This window comes from Dasypus novemcinctus, chromosome 11, assembly GCF_030445035.2.
Source record: "Dasypus novemcinctus isolate mDasNov1 chromosome 11, mDasNov1.1.hap2, whole genome shotgun sequence".
Classification (NCBI taxonomy): domain Eukaryota; kingdom Metazoa; phylum Chordata; class Mammalia; order Cingulata; family Dasypodidae; genus Dasypus; species Dasypus novemcinctus.
In genome coordinates, this window is record NC_080683.1 from 119,126,052 (window position 1) to 119,146,778 (window position 20,727).

Sequence of the window (20,727 nt, forward strand, 5' to 3'; positions counted from 1 at the left end):
GCAAATTGGTACCTACTGTTATAGGTTAAATTATGCCCTCCAAAAAGACTTTTTAAAATTCTAACCCCTGGTCCTATGACTACGAACTTATTTGGAAATAGGATCTTTGAAGATGTGATTAATGAAGATAAGACCAAACTGGATTAGGTTGTGCTTAATCCCATATGAGTGGTGTCCTTATAAGAGGACAAGAGACAAACACACATAGAAGACGATCATGTGACAACAGAGGCAGAGATTGAAGCCCAAGGATTGCTGGTAAACTGCCCGAAACTAAGAAGAAGCAAGGAAGTGTTCTCCCCTACAGATTTCAGATGTCTAGCTGCCACACTGTGAGGCAATACCCTGCTGTTGTTTTAAGGCTCCAGTTTGTATCGCTTTGCTATGGTAGTCCTAGGAAACTCAGATGCCCACCAAAACTTGAACACAAGAGATGACTCTAAATTAAACAGTAAAAATATTGAATGAATCCCATGAAAATATTCAAATTGATCTTAAAAAGTAAATCCAAATTGGTGGTGAAAGTGGGGTTTCTCCTCACTGTGACACTAACGGAATGATCATGGTGTTTCAATGCCCCATGCCTCACCTGTGCCAAGATTCCCTACTGTGATTCCAACACAATTGTTGAGGGGGAAGTCTCATTCCCCTCAAATATGTTGGGAAGGAAAAAAAATTTTGAGCCCCTTTCCTCAAGTGACTGAATGGCTAAAGAACTGTCTGTAAATGATGAAAAAACAGTAGATCTAAAGAAAGAATATGATGGAATTTGGCCAGCCCAGGGAAGATTGAAAAGGTTGAGAAAAGAGGCAAGCACCAGTTTTCTTCACCAGCCATGTTCTATCCCCATAAGTAGACATGAGAGTTTGATGCCAGTCATTCCAAATAAGTCCCCCTGCTGGGTGGGATGGCATGCCCAACAAGGCACCTTTGACTTCTCAGGAGGTGGACCATCATTAGCACACTTGGACATCTAGCATTACTGAGTTTTTGCACATGAGTGTCTAAGAAGCTTGGTTAACATAAATCCCACCCTTGAGAAGTGAATTGTTTCTGAATGGGATAGCAAATTTAATCTCTTAATATGTAAGGCGTAGTGATCAGACCCCAGACTCTGGTGAAATCACAAGTTTATTCCAGCCGGGGGGGCAGCCTCTTTCATGAAATGAACCCTTATAGTCTACCTTTCTTCTAACTGACAATACGACTAGGGGTAAAAATGTTCTTTTCAGGTATGAGGCTCCTAGTGGTTAGGTATAGAATTTTGATTTGTTAGTACGCCTTCTTATAAAATAGAAATACATAGTTATAACTAAATTTAGGGAAGGGCTTACTGAATTTTCCCTTTAGGGAAGGATATGTGGTAGCCAGCTTCCACAACGCCTTTAGTGCCCCTTTGGTATTCACGCCCTTTTTTTCCTTCCCCTCCCTGTCTTCCACTCTGTTGTTTTTGCTGTCTGTATCCATTTGCTGTGTGATCTTATGTATTTATTTCTCTTTTTTGTCTTCTCTTCTTTCTCCCTTAGGATCACCAGAATTCCATCCTGGGGACCTCTGATGTGGAGAGAGGTTCCCTGTCAATTGTGCCACCTCAGTTCCTGGTCTCTGCTGTGCTTTACCTTGACTCTCCCCCATGTCTCTCTTTTGTTGTGTCATCATCTTGCTGTGTGACTCACTTGCATGGGCACTTGGCTCACCACGCGGACACTGGGCTCACCACATGGGCACTCAGCTTGCCACGCTGGCACTGGCTCACCATGCAGGCCTGCTTTCTCTTCTTTTTCGCCAGGAGGCTCCAGGGATTGAACCCGGGTCCTCCCATATGGTAGGCAGAGGCCTTATCACCTGAGCCACATCTGCTTCACTATTCATGCCCTTTTGTAGTACCTTTCAAATGAATGAGGGCTGGCCTGTGTGACAAATAATATATGGTGAAACTTACCATGTGTGACTTTTCATGACAAGTTTAGAATGTACTATAGCTTTAACCCAGCTCTTATGGATCACTCAGTGGGATCAGGCTAGGAGTATAACATCCCAACAGGCAGCTGGCATAAACCACTAAAGATGACAGTGGGTTCCTGGGAACAGACTACCCCAAAGACTCATATTTACAATGCTAAATATCTACATATCTACAAGTTAAAGCTAATTTAGGCTGGTTGACATCTCAATACCGCAGTTGCCTCTCCTGAGAAATGGAGTTCACGGTACCTACCTCCCAGGACCATTATGAGGCTGGCACACAATAAATGTGCATATCATTTCCCTCCGTCCCAAGACCTAGACCCCTGGTCATGACCTGATGCACATTTCTGAGCACTTCCAGTAACCATGGCAGACTTATTAGGGATGACATGGTCCACAACACAGCACCTAGTGAATGGGAATCACAACCTCACTAGCCCTACTGATGGAAACCTCTGTGGCTGTGGGGCTTGTGCCAGGGCCTTGCTCTTACCCAGCAGCCCTCCCTCTCTTCCAACTACCCCTCCCCACCCCCTAAAACCCAAAAAACCTAAGGGCTATTCAGGAAGCCAGGTGACACAGTATGAGGACATTCAGTTTGTCCTGTGGAGAGGCCCACATGGAAAAGAACTAACTTGTCAACTATGTGAATGAGTCATCTTGGAAAGAGATCTTCCACCCCTGACCCAGCTTTCTGATGCCTGCAGCCTCACCCAACATCTTCTTGCAACTTTATGAGTGTCCTTGATAGAACGGCTCAATCAAGGGCTTGGGAATTCATGACCTACAGAAAACATAAGGGGTAATAAATGATTATTGTTGTTTTTTAGGACACTAAATTTTGGAGCTATTTGTTATGCAGCATTTCATAACTAATACAGAACTTGGTACCTTGAAGTGGGTGATATTGTAACAAAAACTGAGAGCCTGGGGAGAAGCCAACAACCACAGAGAATCGTTCTCAGGCAGAAGCAATGCTAAGCCTCAATCAAGAAGTTGGCAACATGAGCCTGGGCTGGATTTCAGAACTACTATGGACCAAGAACTCCCGGGTGCCTCCTGTTTTTCCTGTTATTAATGACAGTGTCTATGGTGGTCACCCTATGCTTGTCTTACCTTTTATTGATTAATTGATGATTGATTGATTGACATAGAACATTAATTTTTTCCAAGAAATAATTTTTGAGGAAGCGTTTAGGACAGTCGGGATGAATTTTAATCAAAGAATTGTATATTTTCTTCCCATGAATCCTGCTTTGTATTAGGAAATGACATTGTGATTCATTTCACTGAAAGTAAAATATTACAAAATATTTATAAGAAAATATTTAAAATAATTCAAACACAAATGCCAAGATGGGGTGAAATAAAACATTTCCTCAGAATTCTCTACTCTAGCACCCACAGCACACAGGAAAGGAGAGTGAAAATAAATAAGTAACTAAGATCCCCCTGGTCACATGTTTCAAAAGGATTGGAGAAGAAGAAGTGGGATGGAAATGGTGATATGAAAGGAAATGGATGTTAGCAGCACTGATTCAATAATAAATCTGTTCTGAATAAAATGACCTTTCTTATAAACAGTAAATTCTGACCAAGGCTAAACTTTAGGATATTCTTTGAACTAAATTAGAAAATATCTTGACAGTGGAAGTAGCTCTTTCACCTATTCTTAGTAAGAGCCTCTTTCCCCATGAACCACTGACGTGAACAGAAGCTTGTAATGACATCAAAAGCTGTCACAAGTAGCCCTTCTATCTCTTTCATGAAAGCTTCATACACGTCATCATTATTTTACATTGAGACAGGAATAGAAGAACCAGATTTGGAGGCTGCTTTGGCAAGAGGCAAAGCAGAATCATCCTCTGAGTTTTTTGGAGGAGTAGCAGTAACCCCTTTATTCTCCTGACATACTCTCATGCTGTGGGCACAAATTGAGTAATCTCTGTCCTGGGATTAGTGATCTGTGACTTGGCACTGATGGTTGCTACGGCTTTCTCCTCATTGATGGCTGCACTTGTATCATCTATCTTGGGTCACTGAATCAAATTGGTGGACCATTTAAAACCCCTGGGTTTGGCAAGGGGGCTGGTGGGAAAAGCCCAGGTGGGGCAGGTCCAAGTGGAGGCACAAAAGGTGGGTGCATCATACCAGGACAAGGTGGAGGGAACCTGGAGGTGAGGGTGGAGGTAGCCTTGGTGGGGGTCCTTGAGGAGGAGGACCAGGAGGCAGACTTGGAGATGCACCTGGGGGAGAAGATGGGGTTGGCTCCATGGTGGTCCTGTAGATAAAAGTTGGGGTAAAGACCCTCATAATCCTGGCACTCCAAGTGGTCTCAGGAAAGAGAAGCTCCTGGAGGTGGCTTAGGAGGAAGGCCTTGGTGGTCCAGATGCCATAAAGGAAGTGCAGGTGGTGGTCCAAGACGAGGTGATCCTGTCATGGGAGGTGTTTGTATCTTAGAAGGAGGAACAGACATGGAAGAGTCTGATGCTATGAAGAAGCTGTAGATGTGCCATCAGAAAGAGATTCTTATTTATGCTGTTTTTGTGATTGCTTTTCTGCTTCAGAATCATCAGAATGATCATCCTCTGAAAATTCCTCTACTTCTCATCCCTCCTCTGGGATTTCTTGATCTGCCATTTGAAATATCATGGCATAAAGAGGAGTCAGTTCCTTCATGTTCTTCTTTCTCCCCTTGATTTTCCAGACATTTTTGCAAATTGTACACTCGGACTTGACCTTTTTCTTCTTGTATGTCTCTCTCACTATCATCATGGTGCACAAATGCATCCCCTTCACTTTTTCCATGTGATCTGTTACTGTCATCTGTGCTGTCATCATGCTTATCTTGATTCATGTCTTCAAGATAGCCATCATCCTCACTGGGGCTGGAAACATCATCATCATGACCTTGCCAAGCAAGATCAGGATGATATCTCTCCTACAAGGAGGAAGATCTAAGGCAAAGCCTACTTTATGGCCATACATGTACAAGACTTGAGGAGGAGGTGAACTGGGAGAGGCCAGGAGGTTTTCTGCCAAGGGGCAAATGGGGAATACCATGTCCAAGAAGAAGTATAGAAACAGCCTAAGTTGGATGTCCATAGGCTGAAGTCTTTTTAAGGATGGAAAGTGGCTGGACACCAGGAAGTGGAATGTCCTGGATCAAGATGTTGGAAGGAGCATGACACATATCTGGCAAAGGAATACTTTCAACTTCCACGTGCTGAATTCTTGACAGCATCAAAACATTGGCTAAGTTGAGCCTTCTTCTGTTCATATTCTACTTCTAACTTCCTCAATTCTCTATAAATATCTGACTCTTTTTAAAATAGAGTTATAAAATACATTCAGTGGTTTTATGCAGCTGTTACATTTGTCTTTCAGCACCTTTACATTTAACTGTAGTTGTTGCACAGGGTTAAACTCTGTTTCATCCAATTTCTCCATGTCCCAGATAATTTGCTTGGAAACCTTCGTCTTCAAAACTGCAGCTCATACCATCATGCACTGTTTTTTGTTCTTATTTAATTCTCTCTTCTGGACTTCCTTTCAGTTCTGATTTGTGGAGTTAGTAAATTTTCCACTAGTGGTGGTAGATGTAGATCTCTGTCTTATATTTAAAATCCATATTGTTTACTAGTTCATTTAAAAAAATACATCTGTTGAGTTCCTGAGACTGCTAGAAGTGGGTATGTGCGATTCCTGGCCTCTTTTACTTTTTTAGTGGTCTTCACCTTAGCCCCTTGACCAGTCACTCAGTTATCACCATCTTGAAAGCTTGAGTCACTCTGCCATCCTTTGGTCCTACCATTTTATGTCTGGTGTGTGGGGGAGATAACTTGGCTCTTCATTTCACGAGTCTTTAGGTCAAGAGGAATTCTACTTCAGGGGATTTATTTGAAGAACTACAGCCAAGAGATCTCATCCATACCTGGACCTGATCTAAATAATGAGAACCTGGACCTTCAGCTGATGCTCTAAGAGCGAGAGAGTTTGGGTTGACTTGGGTTGGGATGAGTGTATTTCTCATGTGTGTTTTAAATATGTGTTTGAATCACTGGATGAGAGAGGGTGGGCCAGAGCAGCCAGCCTCCAAGGGGGCCCCTAGTTGTCCTCATCTCCTGGTAGGCACACCCTTCTACAGTCCTATTGCACAGTGAATCAGGGATGGCATGTGACCAATAGAATATTGCAGAATTAACAGTGTGTTTCTTTGGCATGGCATGGAAGCTCTGTGAGAAGCTGTCTGGCCTTAGGCAATGGCATTCAACCAGCCCTGAAGAGAGATCCGCACAGAGGACAATCAATTTGCCAAAACTAACAGGCTAATCATCTGAGTGAGCCAAACTGGAAATGAATCTTGCAGACTTGAACAAACCTTTGGGTGGCTGCAGCCCCAGATGGCTTCTATCTACAATCTCATGAGCAACCTTGGTCCAGAATCACCCAACTGAGACACTCATGAATTCCCATCCTGGAGAACCCATGAAAGATAATTAGATGAATGGTGTTGTTTTAAGCTACAATATATTGGGGAGATTTGTGATATACTGGTGGGTAAATAATGTGGGGTATAAATATAAATAAAAGACATCTATACATTTCTTCTTCCCTAACTCAGAACAAATTCTGAACAATAAGTGTAAAAACTTGAGTCATAGTTTTGCATTATGACCAGAAATTCCAGCATTGCAATGAGGAAATTTCCTTTCTGTTAAACAGCTGGTTAATTTGATGTTACCAAAGGATTAGGGCTTAATTCATGATCATCATTGTCATCATCACAAAAAGAAGAATACTAATAACCACAAATAGTTATTGAGGACTTGTCATATCCAACACTTTGCTAAACACTTTGATAAATACAGACATTATCTGACTGTTTCTCATAACAACCCTATGATATAGATAATATTATTCCCATTTTTCAGATGAGGAAGTTGAGTTCCAATGAGTTAAGTGGAATGACCCAAGGTCTCACAGCTATTAAAAGTCAGGTCTTCCAGGAAAGTGGATGTGGCTCAAGGGATTAAGCTCCCACCTATCACATGGGAGGTTCCAGGTTTGGTTCTTGGTGCCTCCTAGAGAAGATGATCAAGACAGTGAGCTGGTGTGATGGGCTGGTGTGGTGAGCTGATACAACAAGGTGATGCAACAAGGAGACACAAAGAGGAAACACAATGAAAGACACAACAAAGCAGGGAGCAGAGGTACCTCAAGGGATTGAGTACCTTTCTCCCATGGGGGAGATCCCATGTTTGGTTCCCTCTGTCTCCTAAAGAGAAGACCAGCAGACATAGAGAGCACACAGTGAATGGACACACAGAGCAGACAGCAAGTGCAAAAAACTAAGCGGGGGGGAATAAATAAATAAAAATAAATCTTTAATAAAAATAAACAAACAAATAAATAAATAAAAGTCAGGTCTTCCTGACTACCAAACTTGTATTCCTGAGTGGTAATCTGTATTACTTCCTTCCTTGAAAATTTTGCTTGGGGAGGCCTTGAATTTAAAACATAGGATGTTGGTTAGGCTATTGTGTCAATTTGGCCAGGTAATGGTGCCCATCTTTTTGGTCAAGCAAACACTGGGCTAATTGTAATGCAAGGCCATTTCATGGACTTTAATCAGCGGTGAGTTGATTGCACAGATGACTGATTAACTCTACAATCAACTAAGGAGATTTCCCTCAGGAATGAGTGACTTCTCATCCAATCAGTTGAGGGCCTTAAGAAAAGTGATTTCAGCATTCAGAGAGAGAACTTACATCTCTACTCCAGAGAGCTAGTGTCTCCAGGGGAACTCATCAAGGAGCTTCATCTGAGTCTCTGACTTACAGCCTACCCTGCGGAATTTGGACTTGTGCATCCCCACGGTCACATGAGACAATTTTATAAAATCACATATAATTTATAGATCTCTCCTGCCAGTTCTGTTTCCCTGGAGAGCCCCGGGAATTCTCTGGGTTCTCAGATACAATTGATTCTAGCTGTCCAGGGTCTAGAGTCAGCATACTTGCCAGGGAGATTTAAGCTGACCATGTAAAGTCTGTTTCATTCTATGAGCTTTTCTTAATTCCAAATTTTCACTGTTAGTTTATGGAATAGGAATCCCATGAATCACATTCTCATAGTTATCAGGAAGGTAAGTGAGACCAGATAATGCTATAACTAATGGACTCTGGGCCTCGATTTCTTCTCCTAACTGAAGATGCTTCCTGGGATCACGGTTAAACCACTGAAGTTAATGAAAATGAATCATGAGTTGTAAAAATTAAAAAAAAATAACCCGATTTTATGTCTTCTTTGTTCAGACTGTAAGAGCACCGAGGATAATGTCATGGCTGAAATGTGCTTAGCTATTGCCAAGGCCAATTTTATGCCTTGTCATGCTTTTCATTTTCCTTTCCTTCAAGCTAATGGTAAAACAATTGGAAGATTGCTTTGACTCAAACATACCACAGCAGAAACTTTAAAGAAGGGAATATATTAGTTTAATAGCTCAATAAAGCAAAATTCAAATGTCCCTTTTGGCAAAAGTTTCACTTAATTTCAGCTCAATTTTTCTAGGATATTCCTCAAGAGTTAGCGAGTTGGCAAATTATTTGTCATTTCTAGTTGCATATTTAAGTGAAGATAAATCTTTATGGTTCTTATATTGAGAAGCTATGGTTGACTAAGCCCTTTCATTGGAAATTTAAAATCCCTCTGTCATCCACAAGCGAAAATGGAGATAGGTGTGTCTGTGCGTGACTATGTGCGGTGAGCAGAGGGTCTGAGGGTTGGGGTGGGGTCAGCAAGGCAGAAGCATTTAGCGGAAGGGGATGGAGCTGAACCAGAAGAAGTTGAAGCTCAAATTATTGTAATAGCAGGAAGAAAAGTCATGTGTCTCTAAATCAAATTAAATCTCCTTCCAATTGGGCAGGAGAGTCTGCCCCAGCCACACGGGGACTTTAGGGTCACCCAAAAGCAAAAATATGCCCTCCAAATTGGAAAAGAACAACTTGGCTACTTCAAGATATTCACCATTGGTGTCCTACTGGTTCCTTGAATGTGGAAGCTTCTGCTGCCCCAATGCCAAGAGTGCTCCTGTGGTGTTTGAACTCAATGTCAGGGTCCAGCCTCCTAGGTCTACCAGACAATCTTTGAAAACACGCCAGGAAGTGAGGCCCATGCCTTCACCACTAGCGAGGCCCTCCAAACCTCTTCCTTTCCCAGGGCCATGCCCAGCTTCCCCTGCTGCTTTACTCCTTTCCAATCAGGCCCAGTCACCTCTCTCCCTGTCCCTACCATGACCCTGAGCTTAATCTCCTTCAGGAATCCAGGCTTTTTGAGAGTAAAAGGCAGGAAAGGGGCAGGGTGGTGTTTAGGCAACTTCTGAAACAAAAATCTCTTTTGAGGCCTGCAACCCAGAGGCCTGCCTGCCTTTTTGGAATGGGGTGGAGGGGTGTGGGGTGGATGGAGAGGTGAAACAAAATGCAGAACTAAACCAAATCCAAATTAATATCTCAATATATTAACCTGCTGCACAGTAAGAGTAAAGTTTCCTGGCAAGGACGTGCCAAGGAGGGTTAATAGCCCATGGCCGTATCCAGATTAGCTGCCATCCAGTGAGAGGTCAGTTGTTTAAAAGAATGTAAAAATTCTTCATAAATGCTGTTTGGCCACCTCTCTTACTCTGGGCAAAATCCCTGGAGAAGCACGGACCAACCACTGCCCTCTTCACCCTCTAGTAAGAGTGAGGGCTGGTGAGGGCGGGTGAGGGCGGGGCAGCCCTTCCCTGTTGAGCACCTGAGGAAAGTGAGGCTCAGAGCAGGGAAGGTGATGACTTCAGGTCCACACAGTTAGGGAGTGAGGGATCTGGATTCAAACCCAGGACTGTGGTGTAAGAGCCCAGGCCCTTCACCACTACAATATGGCGCCACATCTGTAAAATTCCAATTCCAGCACTTCTCTGCAAACCACGTGTGGTGGCGTCCCTGAAACCTAAATAAAATTAAGTTTGGAGTGAGTGGCAGAGGTCACTGAATACCGGGAGCTCCTTGGATGAGAGCTTCCTGGGACCGGTGTTAAATCTGCATGATGGGAGAGAGCAGCTCTTAACCTGCCGCAGTTTGGTTGCTTTTGGTCTATTGTTGGAAAATTCCTCTTGCCTAATGTTATCAAGTGAGCTGGTTAAATTCTGGAGAGATCTGCCCATAAAACTGATAAGAGCCCTCCCTTAAACAGCCAATTTGAACTTTATCCCGGAGACCTTGAGAAACTGGGCTTGCGCATTTATAATGCAAGCGTTGAGCATAGTCCTGCGCAACTGGGTAATATTTGACCTTGAAACATGGCTCTGAAAGTCATACATGCCCCTGGCTGGCTTTGCGGTTGGTTATCAGTGTATCACCGAACACTTTATCATGGTAATGTGTCAGGAATGTGCAGGATGGCCAAGGACCTCGAAAGCCGCGGCAGTTTCAAGTCTGCTGGGCTCTTGTAACTGGCTCACTGGTCAGTCAGTCATCCGAAGAGTGTCAGACCACAGACACCGCAGAGAACCTACGTTCTCAACCAGGTCACTGCCAAGGGCAATTCAAGGTGCTGGCTAAGAAGGCTCTGTTAAATGGCTGTTTTCCTCTGAGTCCATCCTCTCATTGTCACTGAGATATGCCACAGAAAATGCCTGTATTCTTATTTAAGTTTCAAGTCATTACAAGTTGTTTGCAAAGAAGTGCTTCAATTGGACTTTTTCAAGTGTGGCACCTTACTGCAGTGGTGAAGGTCCTGGGTTTGAGTCCAGCTCCCTCACTAACCGTGTGGACCTGGAGTCGTTATCTTCCCTGCTCTGAGCCTCACTTTACTCATGTGTGAAATGGGTAGGTAGACCTACCTCTCTGGTGCACATGACATTATAAAATGTAATGTACGCCATGCCCTTGGTGCACTGGCTGAGCATTCCTGTTTATTCTGTCTGTCCAACCAGCTGCATGTGTACTGAGAACAGAAATCATGGTTAATTCTGCTTTGCATTCCTTGTGCCAAGAAGAATGCTAAGAATCTAGCAGGTACTTAACGAATCCTTGTTAACTCCTGATCTTCCGATTGGAATTATCCCATTCTCAGCCCAGTTATACGGACGCTTCTTATTTGTTGATGATTAAGCTAATGTCTTCTTTTCCTTTAAGCCTGGTAGAAAGCCATAGAACATAAGGCAATACTAGATAGTTTTATTTTTAATCCTTGTATTTGGGAGGCTTTAAAAAGAAATCAGTTCTATGTTTCATAAGAATTTCTGGCAGTGGTCATTGAGAAAGAAAACCATTCAAATGCAAGTGGGCACAGTGTTCTCTAACTTGTGTTCTTTTGTTTTCTGTTTCGCTAGTTCAATGAGTGCTTCATGTATCTTAATAAATGGTCTGAAGCATAATATCCAGCTGGAGGCTACCTGTGTCTTTGAAACTTCAATAAAATTCTGATTGAAATTTAACTTTAGCTGTATGCCCACACAATCTGCATTTCGGCGGAAGCACGCCTGGTGTTGGGTGGAAGCAAAGGACGAGTTACACAGAGGCAGCTTCCAGGCCGATGACTTGCAGTGGCTCTGTAGTCGCCCCAATGCAGAAGCTTCATTTTGTCATCACACGAACTAAATAAGAAAGACTCTATGAGGCTGTTTGTAGAGAGAAAAGGAGCCTCCTGAATTCAATGGATGATTATGACTGGTTGATTTGTTTTGTCATTTCGTCTAAATTTCTCACCACATTTAGAGAAACGGTAGAGACACTTCACCCATCAAGGGGAGTAAAATGGGGCAATTCTGTGGAATTGAACCAGATATGTGTGTGTGTGTGTGTGTGTATGTCTATAAAACACCACTGGTGACTTTGAACAAAACCTAGCCTTTAAGGGATTAACACTGAAAAGGAAAGGAAAAGAAATGGATACTAACCTTTTTTCTTTTACTGCTTATTTTAGAATAGAGTTAGATTTGGAAAAGTTGCAAAGTTAGTACAGAGAGTTCCCATATACCCCATACCCAGTTATCCCTATTATTAACATTTGACATTAGTTTGGTGTATTTGTCACAATTAACTAATTTTGATATCTTTACATTAACTAAAGTCCATTCTTTACTCATATTTCTTTAGTTTATACCTGAAGTCCTTTTTTTCAGGTCCAGGAGCCTGTTCAGGACATCAGATTCATACTAGCATTTTGAAAGAGCCAATTAATTACCATATGCATTCATGTTCATAATTTCATGTAATTTTCATCACATTGGGTTTAAGTAGGCCTGATTTTCCCATTTTAAAGATGAGACAACTGATATCAGAGACAGTAATTGTCTTCCCCTGTAACCAAGGCAGCAGTGAAGCAAATGACTCAAACTCAAGACATCTGACCCTATTCCCATTTTGTCCTCCTCATATCATGCTACCTTTCTCACTTGCAATAAAATAATGAAATTTATATTTGATAAATGTACTGCACATTCAGCACTACATCCATATTTTGGAAAATAGTTCAAAAAGACCTCTCTTACTTGCTCCAACACAAGCAGAATTTTTTTTTTTTAATGAATTTTCGTCTGATTTCTCAAAGCCAGAAAGACTCACTCATACCACAGAATTGTAAGTTAGAGCTGCCAAAATATAATTGGGTGTTGAATGATAAATGACTTATTGCTGTGATATGTTTAATGATGCTTTGTTTCCTTATTGAAGGTTCTGTGTCATAGAAGATGCATTTCAGCTTCTATTTTACTCAGAGGCGATATAAAAGAATGAGCGCAAGGTTTTGGGTTGAGTCATATATTAGAGGAGGTTTGCTGTCAACTCTAAGTTAGCAAGGTTACTCACAAACAATTTACATCAGAAATAAAACACACAATCATGGGAAAACGAATTCACTGGGGCTGTACCTAGTCTTTAGTTATTTACATCATATTTCACTGAAATTCAGTTATGTAAAATTCCCATTCTAAAGTTTCAGCTCTCTGCAACTGATACAGTGATGGGAAAACTGGGTCTCCAAAAATTTTGAATGCCCTAGGTTGAAAAAAATCACAGTGAAAGGATAAATGATTAGCCATTACTTGAAGCAGTTCCCTTATCTCTCACAACTGTTTCACCTGCTTAACAACAGTCATTAACCAGAATCTAAAAAAAGTCTTACAGAAACCAAGTGTTTCAATAACAGATTAGAATTATGGGATGGCTATTTCTTGTGGTTAGTAACAGATCGACTGTGTTGACTTAAAATATAAAGGGTGATCATTCCTAACAGATTATTTTCTTTTTCACATAAAACTAGGAAGTATACAAAAAAGAAAAAGAAAAAAAAAACCTGACTGTTCTTGGTAAGGAGATTTTAATTTGTATCTACACTGTGTTCTTCTCACTTCATTAGGCTTAGAATTGGTGCCTGAACAGCAGTGTTTGGGCAGCCTGGTGCCTAGTTGGAGATGTCAGAGGCAATTACTTTCACAGATTTAAGATTTTATTATCACACATATCCTGTCTTTAGTTATCTGAGTGGACAGCCCAATCAAGGATGATACTCATTTCATCATATCTTCCTTCTTGTGTCATTTTAATAATAGCTCCAGTATCATCCTGCTTTGCACAACAAGAACACATCAGCTGGATGCATGGTTGAATGGGGCCATCCAAACTTGCTTCCTTCTCTAATTTCAAATTCTTTCCGTGGCATAAATGAGCCCCATTAGACTTAATGGCAAAAAAAATCTCCGAAAACACGACTCATTTTCAGTGACCTTGAAGATTCTCCAAAGGAAATATCTAAGGGGTAGTTTATGGGACAACTTCAGTCAACAGGAATAAAAAAACTTATATTTTTGGAAGAGGAGTGAGTTAACCAGTTTCCTCTATGGATTTGGGGTCCCTGGGAGAAGGGATTGATATACCGAAATTTAAAAAAATTTTTTTCAGAAACCATTAGGATCAGACTATATCACGCGTTGCTTCTACTAAATCTTTTTTGGCTTCCTCTACTTAGAGACTTTCTGGGCCTTCCTTTCTTGGAGAACAAATAAATGGACACTTTTTAGGGCTCAGTAAAATGTCCCATGCTCTCTGAGGACTTCCCTGATGCCACAGAAGACATAACCTTCTCCTCTTTGCCCCCCTGTGCACCCTGTAATACATTATGGCACAGAATGTTTGCAAGTCAGTAGCCTCTACAGATTTAACTCTCCATATTCTACACATGGGCCCGGCGGCATTTTTTTTTTTTTTTTTTGCACCTTGATGTTTGAGAACCACAGACAACACAGTGATCAAACACTGTGTGAGCTGGCCTGGTAGTGGCTGATCTCACGCTTGGCTTAGGACAGTGGTGCACAAATGGATTGAATGTAAGAACTGCCTGGGGTGTTGGATAATAGTTAAATTCCTGGAATCCTGATTCGAAAATAATGAGAAGGGACCCAGAAGTCTGCAGGGTCTACAAGTAAGCCAGGTAATTTTGACACAGGTGTATAAGGAATAATCTTGGAGGAAACGGGCTATTCCAGTTTTCTATTGTTGCATAACCACCCACCCTTGGTGGCATAAATAAACCACTTAAAGGCATAAAACAACAGCATTTTTATTATGCTCACAGATTCTGAAGGTCAGGGATTTTTATGGGACACAGTGGGACTGGCTTGACTGTGTTCCACAATGACTACTGTCTCAGCTAGGAGGACTCAGAGGTCGGGGCGAGACATGAATGGCTGAGGCTGGAATAATGGACAGCAGGAGGCCCTCCTTCCAGTGTGATTTTCTCACACAGACTCTGGCACCTGGGCTGGGATGACTCGAAGGCTGGGTTCAGCTGGAAGCAGCAGCCAGATCACCTACATGACGAATAGAAGGTCTTAATTTTAGTAAAGTCCAAAGTAGCAATCTTTTCCTCTATAGTTTGTGCTATTTGTGTCTTGTGAAATTTTTGTCTAGCTCAAGATGCTGGATGTATCCTCCTATGTTTCCATCTAAAAGTTTCATTATTTTGCCTTCAAAGGAGAAATTTAAGTCTACGATCCACCTGTCCATAGATTTTTTTTCTTGGAAGTATTATATAGGTTATTTATTTTTTCCCATATGCATATACAATTAACAGCACAATTTTTGGGAAATTATCCTTTCAAACACTTGTTTCCAATAGAACCCTTATCAGAAATCAAGTCTGGTTTTAGTCTCTTTTTTCTGAGTCATTGGTCTAATGTCTATCCTTATGCCAATACCATACTGTTAGCTATCTTAATTACATGAGCTTTATTATAAGACTTGAACTCTAAGAGCTCGAAATTTCCCCCTTATTTCTTTTTCAAGATTGGGTTGGTTAATCTTGATCCTTTGCATTTTCATATACATTTTAGAATTGCCTTGTTGATTCTGCACACACGAAAAAATCCTACTGGGATTTTGATTGGTTTTTCTTTAAATCTATATAGTAACTTGGAGAAAGTTGACATTTTAATAAAATTGAATGGTATCTGAAGCATGGTATATTCCTTCACTTATTTAGGACTTCTTATTTTCCCACAGTAATGTTACATTATTATTATTTTTAATTTTTTAGGAGGTACCAGGACCAGAGATTGAACCCAGGACCTCGTACATGGGAAGTAGGCACTCAACCACTGAGCTATATCAGTTCCCCTGTTTTATTATTTTAATGTAAACACTTTCACATATTTCAGAAGATTAATTTCTAAGTGTTTGATTTATTAATGTATTGTAAATAATATCAATTTAAAATTTCATTTTATAATTTTATCTGTTTATATATACAAATAATATTTTATATATTGACGTAGAACCCTGCAACCTTGCCAAATTCACTTAGTAATTTTAATAATTTAGTGTGGATTCTTTTGAGCTTCCTAAGTACACAATCTTACCATCTTGAATAGTTATAGTTTTATTTTTTCCTTTTCAATATTTATATCTTTTATTTCTTTTTCTTGCCTTATTGCATTGGAGAGGAGCTACAGTACATGATTTACAGAACGTAGTAGCAGGCAAACAACTTATCTTTTATCCATAGGCAAAAACAAAGCTTCAATATTCAACTGGGTTTTTTTTGGTCTGTTTGCTACAGGGCTTTTGGAGATATGCTTTATAAGGTTATGAGATTGTCATTTTATTCTTTATCTGCTATTCATTTTTGTCATGAACATTGTATTAGTTAGCCAAAGGGGTGCTGATGCAAAATACCCAAAATTATTGGTTTTTGTAAAGGGTGTTTATTTGGGGTAGGAGCCTACAGATAAGAGGCCATAAAGCATAAATTACTTCCCTCACCAAAGTCTATTTGGCGCAAGATGGCTGCTGATGTCTGTGAGGGCTCAGGCTTCCTGGGTTCCTATGTTCTAGGGGCTTGCTTTTCTCTGGGTTCAAGGTTCCTTTCTTCCTGGGGCTGGCTTCTCTTTCCTCTGTGAGTTTACTTCCCAGGGCTCCAGCTTAAGTCTTTAGCATCAAAGTCCAATATCAAAACTCCAACATCAGAAACCCTCAAATCTGTTCTTTGCCATGCCTTTTTTCTGTGAGTCCCTACCCCTTGGTGGGTGTGGTCTCAATGCCCTAATCATAACTCAATCATGCCCAGGTACAGATCAGATTACAAGCATAATCCAATATCTATTTTTAGAATTCATAACATGTCCAATTTCATAATTGATTTTCATCATTTGAGATGGTAAAGCTTTTTCTCCTTTGCTCTGTTAGTGTGTAATAACATTGGTATTAAAAAAAAAAAGACCTGCATTCCTGGAATAAAGAAATAGTCTTGCTTTATAATTCTTTTTATATATAACTGGATTTGTTTTGCCAATATTTAATTCAAGACATTTTTACCCATGTTCATGAGGGAAATTGGCCAATAATACTCCATTCTTTTAATGTCCTTGCCAGGTGTTGATGTCAAAGTAATACCAGCCTAATAAAATAAATTGAAAAAATGTTCTCCTTTAATCTGTTTTCTTCATGAACTTGTATAATATTGCTGTTTTGTGTTTTTGTGTGTGTGTGTTTCCTGAATATTGGAAATAATTCTATAGTGAAAATACCTGGGCCTTAAATTTTCTTTGTGGGAAGGTTTTTAAAATTACAGGTTTAGTTTATCTAGTGGACTATTCAGATTTTCTTTCTTTCTTTGTGTCATATTCAGTGTTTTTTAAAAGATTTTTCTACCATCTCTCCTTTTTCTTCGTCAGTCTTCCCGGAAATTTATCTTTTCAAGAAAATAAGTTTTGGTTTTGTTAATTTTCTCTATTGCATATTTGCTTTCTACTTTATTATTTGTGTTTCTTCCTTTATTATTTCCTTTCTTTTGTTTTCTTTAAGTTTAATTTGCAGTTCCTTTTCTACTTCTTGAGATGGTTACCTAGGTCATTGATTTTTTCTTTCTTCCTTTCCAGTATTAGTGTTTATTGTTGTAAATTTCCCTCTAAGTATTGCTTTAGTTCATCTCATGAGTTTTGATATGTTGTGTTTTGAAAATTATTCAATTTAAAGTCTTTTCTAATTTCCTTTATATGTATTTTTCTTTCTTCTGTCAGATTATTTTAGAAGGTATTGGTGAACTTCCAAATATTTGTGAATGTTCTAATTATCTTTTTCATTATTGATTTCTAGCTTAATTTTCTCCAGTCAGTAAATATACATTGTATAATTAACATCCACTGAAAGGTTTGAGAATTATTTCAGTGCTGAGTATGTGGTCTGCTTTAATAAATAGTCCATGTGGATTTAAAAATATATATATATTCTAGAGTTGCTCAGAATTGTGTTCTATATAGATTAATCAGGCTAAATTTGTTATTTAAAACATCTTTGTCTCTACTAATGTTTTTTGTCTTCATGGTCTATCTTTTACTTAAAAAGATATACTAAATTGTACAAATATGTTTGTGGATTTTTCTATTGTTTTTTCTTAGTATTCTTATTTCCCTTTTATTTTCTTGAAATGTCCCTCTTTATCCTTACAATTTATCACATAATTCTTGCCTTAAATAATGCTTTGGTTGATAATAGTAAAGTTATGCTAATTTTATTTTTGTTTAATATATTCATGGTATACTTTTTTCATGTTTTTATATCCAATCTCTTTGCATCATAGTTAAAGTGTGTAAGTAGCATATAGTTGTTTTTTTTAAAAGAAAATCTAGTCTGATAATCTTTGTATTTTAATTAGAGTTTTAGTTAATTTATCCTTCATGTAATTGTCAATACTTTTGTTTTAATTTGACTGTCTTACTATTTGTTATTCATTTTCCCCATATGTGTTTGTTCTTTCTTTTGCACTTTCTTGTCTGTATTTACTAATCTTTTTTTTTGTTATTATTACATTTACCCCACTATCATTTATACAGTTTTTAGTTAGCCTTTAAAAAATATTTTAGTGATTACCTTAGCTAGTACAACATGCTTTCTTTGTTTATTGTAGTCTACTATAATTTAGTACTTTTGCCACTTTCTCATAAATACAATGTCCTTAAGCCACTTACACATCATTTGCAACCTCCTACTTTTTGTGCTATTTTTTCATGTATCCAACTCTTTATATATTTTAAACTCTACAATGCATTATTATTGCTTTATACAATCAACATTCATTTATACTTGCTTATTTACTTTTTTCATTTGTTTTTGTTTTTTTGCATGGATTTTCCTACTTCTGATTAAGACAATTTTCCTTTTCCTGAACATCTTCTTTTCATATGGGTCTGCTGGTGATACATTTTCTAGATTTTTAAATTCTGAAAATATATCCTTCATTTTTGCTGGCATAGAATTGTTGCCTTTCAGCATTTTAAAGTTGTCTATTCCCCTCCTATTCCCCTGGTTCCCTCACTTCCTGTTGAAAAGTCCACTGCCAGTTTTATTATTGCTCCTTTCAAGTAATGGGTCTTTTTCTCTGACTGCTTTTAAGGTATTCTTTTTGTCCTCAGTGTTTGGAAGTTTGACTATTATGTGCCTAATTGTGGATTATTCTTTGTATATGTCCAATTTGGGATTTCATGAATTGCTAATTTGAAAAATATTTTGTGATTTGGCCAAGTGATTTCTTCAAATATTCTTTCCACTCCTTTATCTCCTTGGTCTCACTCTGAGAATCCAATGATGTACATACCAGAGCTTTCTGGCATTTGCCATATGGCTAATATGCTCTTTTATTTTCCTTATTTTTCAAACTTTTTCCCACTGGATATATTTTATTGGTCTATCTTCCAGTTTATAATTCCTCACTTCTGTGGTATCTCATATGCTCTGAAATCTATTTACTGAATTATTAATTTCAGGTATTTTTATTTCTAAAATTTCAATTTAATTCATTTTTATAGATTCCAGTCCTTGGGTGACTTCCTCATCTTCTTATTTATTTTCTTAAATATAGTAATCTAAATTACAGTAAAATCAGAGTCTGATTAACTCTAATTTTATGTTATCAGCAGTGTGATAATTTCCACTTTATGTGTTTTTATCTTATACCTTGTTTTTTTGGTCCAGTCTTGGATATTCCTGGTGATTTTGAATTGAAGGCCAGCTATGCTTCTAGATAATTTTATGTTCTTACAGAGGGGATTTGCTTTCCTTTTGGGAGGTAGCTTGAGGAATGGAAGGTCATGTTCCAGTCGAAGACTGTGATGAGTCCAGGCTGTTGGATTCTGTTTGTGTCGGTCTATCTCTGAGTTGTTCTTACTTCCATGTCCAGTCCTTCATTAGTCTAAACTGAAAATTTGGGGAATTTCCCATGGCCTCTTCTCCTCAGCAGGTATTTTCTTCAATTCTGACACTTTAGCAAGACATTATGGCAGAAATTTCCAGTTAATCTTTTAGTCTCTTAGCTATGGATTTCTGCTTGACTTCTCTGACTCTTACTTCATGCAGCTCAGCATTTTTAAGTGTTAATCGGGAGAAAAAAAAAAGGTACAGAATGTTGACACACTAAACTCCCTTCTCTGCGATTCCCTTTCTCTAGAATGTTGGCCTCTCGTGTTTTCACCAGTTAGGCCACATAATAAACTATTTCTGCCTACGCATCTTTACAAAAGTGCCAAAACTTTGGGACTGCCAGTTTCTGCCTGGTTCTCATTAATAGACAAATATATGTTTTCGATCATAGCACAATTTTATAATTGTACAATTAACTATAGTCCATGGTTTAAGTCCATAGTTCATAGCCCATGGTTATACTGTTTGTGCAGGGTAGCTTTTAAAAAGTTTTATTCTGTCACCGTATATGCAATCCAACATTTCCCTTTTGAGTAGCATTCAGATATTTATTTCAGTATTGCTAATTATGTTCACAGTGTTGTGCTACCATCACTGCCACCCATTACCAAAAGTTGTATCAGCCTCTTTCTTCTGCCTTTCCCTGGATGCTGTGCAGTGTTCTCCTGGACCCAGAGTTTCAAAAGCAGCTGTTTCAGATGATTCCTGCCTGTTTAAGAGTTGTTCTGGTGGAAGGATTGAGTCCTGGAGCGCTCTACTCAACCATCTTCCCACAATCCTCTGGCTCATAGGTAGACAAGTGGCAGAGAAGTCTGCTCAACTCAGGGCATTTCTTTTCTCTCTAGAATATTGCCTTCTCAAGGCCCTGATGTCTTGACTAATCTCCAATATCTTCAGACATTTTTGTTTTTAATCTTATCCATTTCAGGGGTAGGAGAATTGGTCTATGCTGAGTAGGCGAATTAGTCTGGCCAGGTGCTCTGCCAGAGTTGGAAGCAATGTTTCTCAGATTGACCCCTTTCGAGGG

General features: G+C 39.3%; 1 long non-coding RNA gene and 1 pseudogene across 1 annotated transcript in view; one reads left to right on the forward strand and one right to left on the reverse strand.

Moving 5' to 3' along the window:
* Positions 1–20,727, forward strand: part of LOC131280471 (uncharacterized) — an 82,298-nt gene that overhangs the window by 32,087 nt on the left and 29,484 nt on the right. The window lies entirely within an intron of this gene.
* LOC101424453 (WW domain-binding protein 11 pseudogene) overlaps positions 3,631–20,727 on the reverse strand; it is a 32,143-nt pseudogene continuing 15,046 nt past the window's right edge.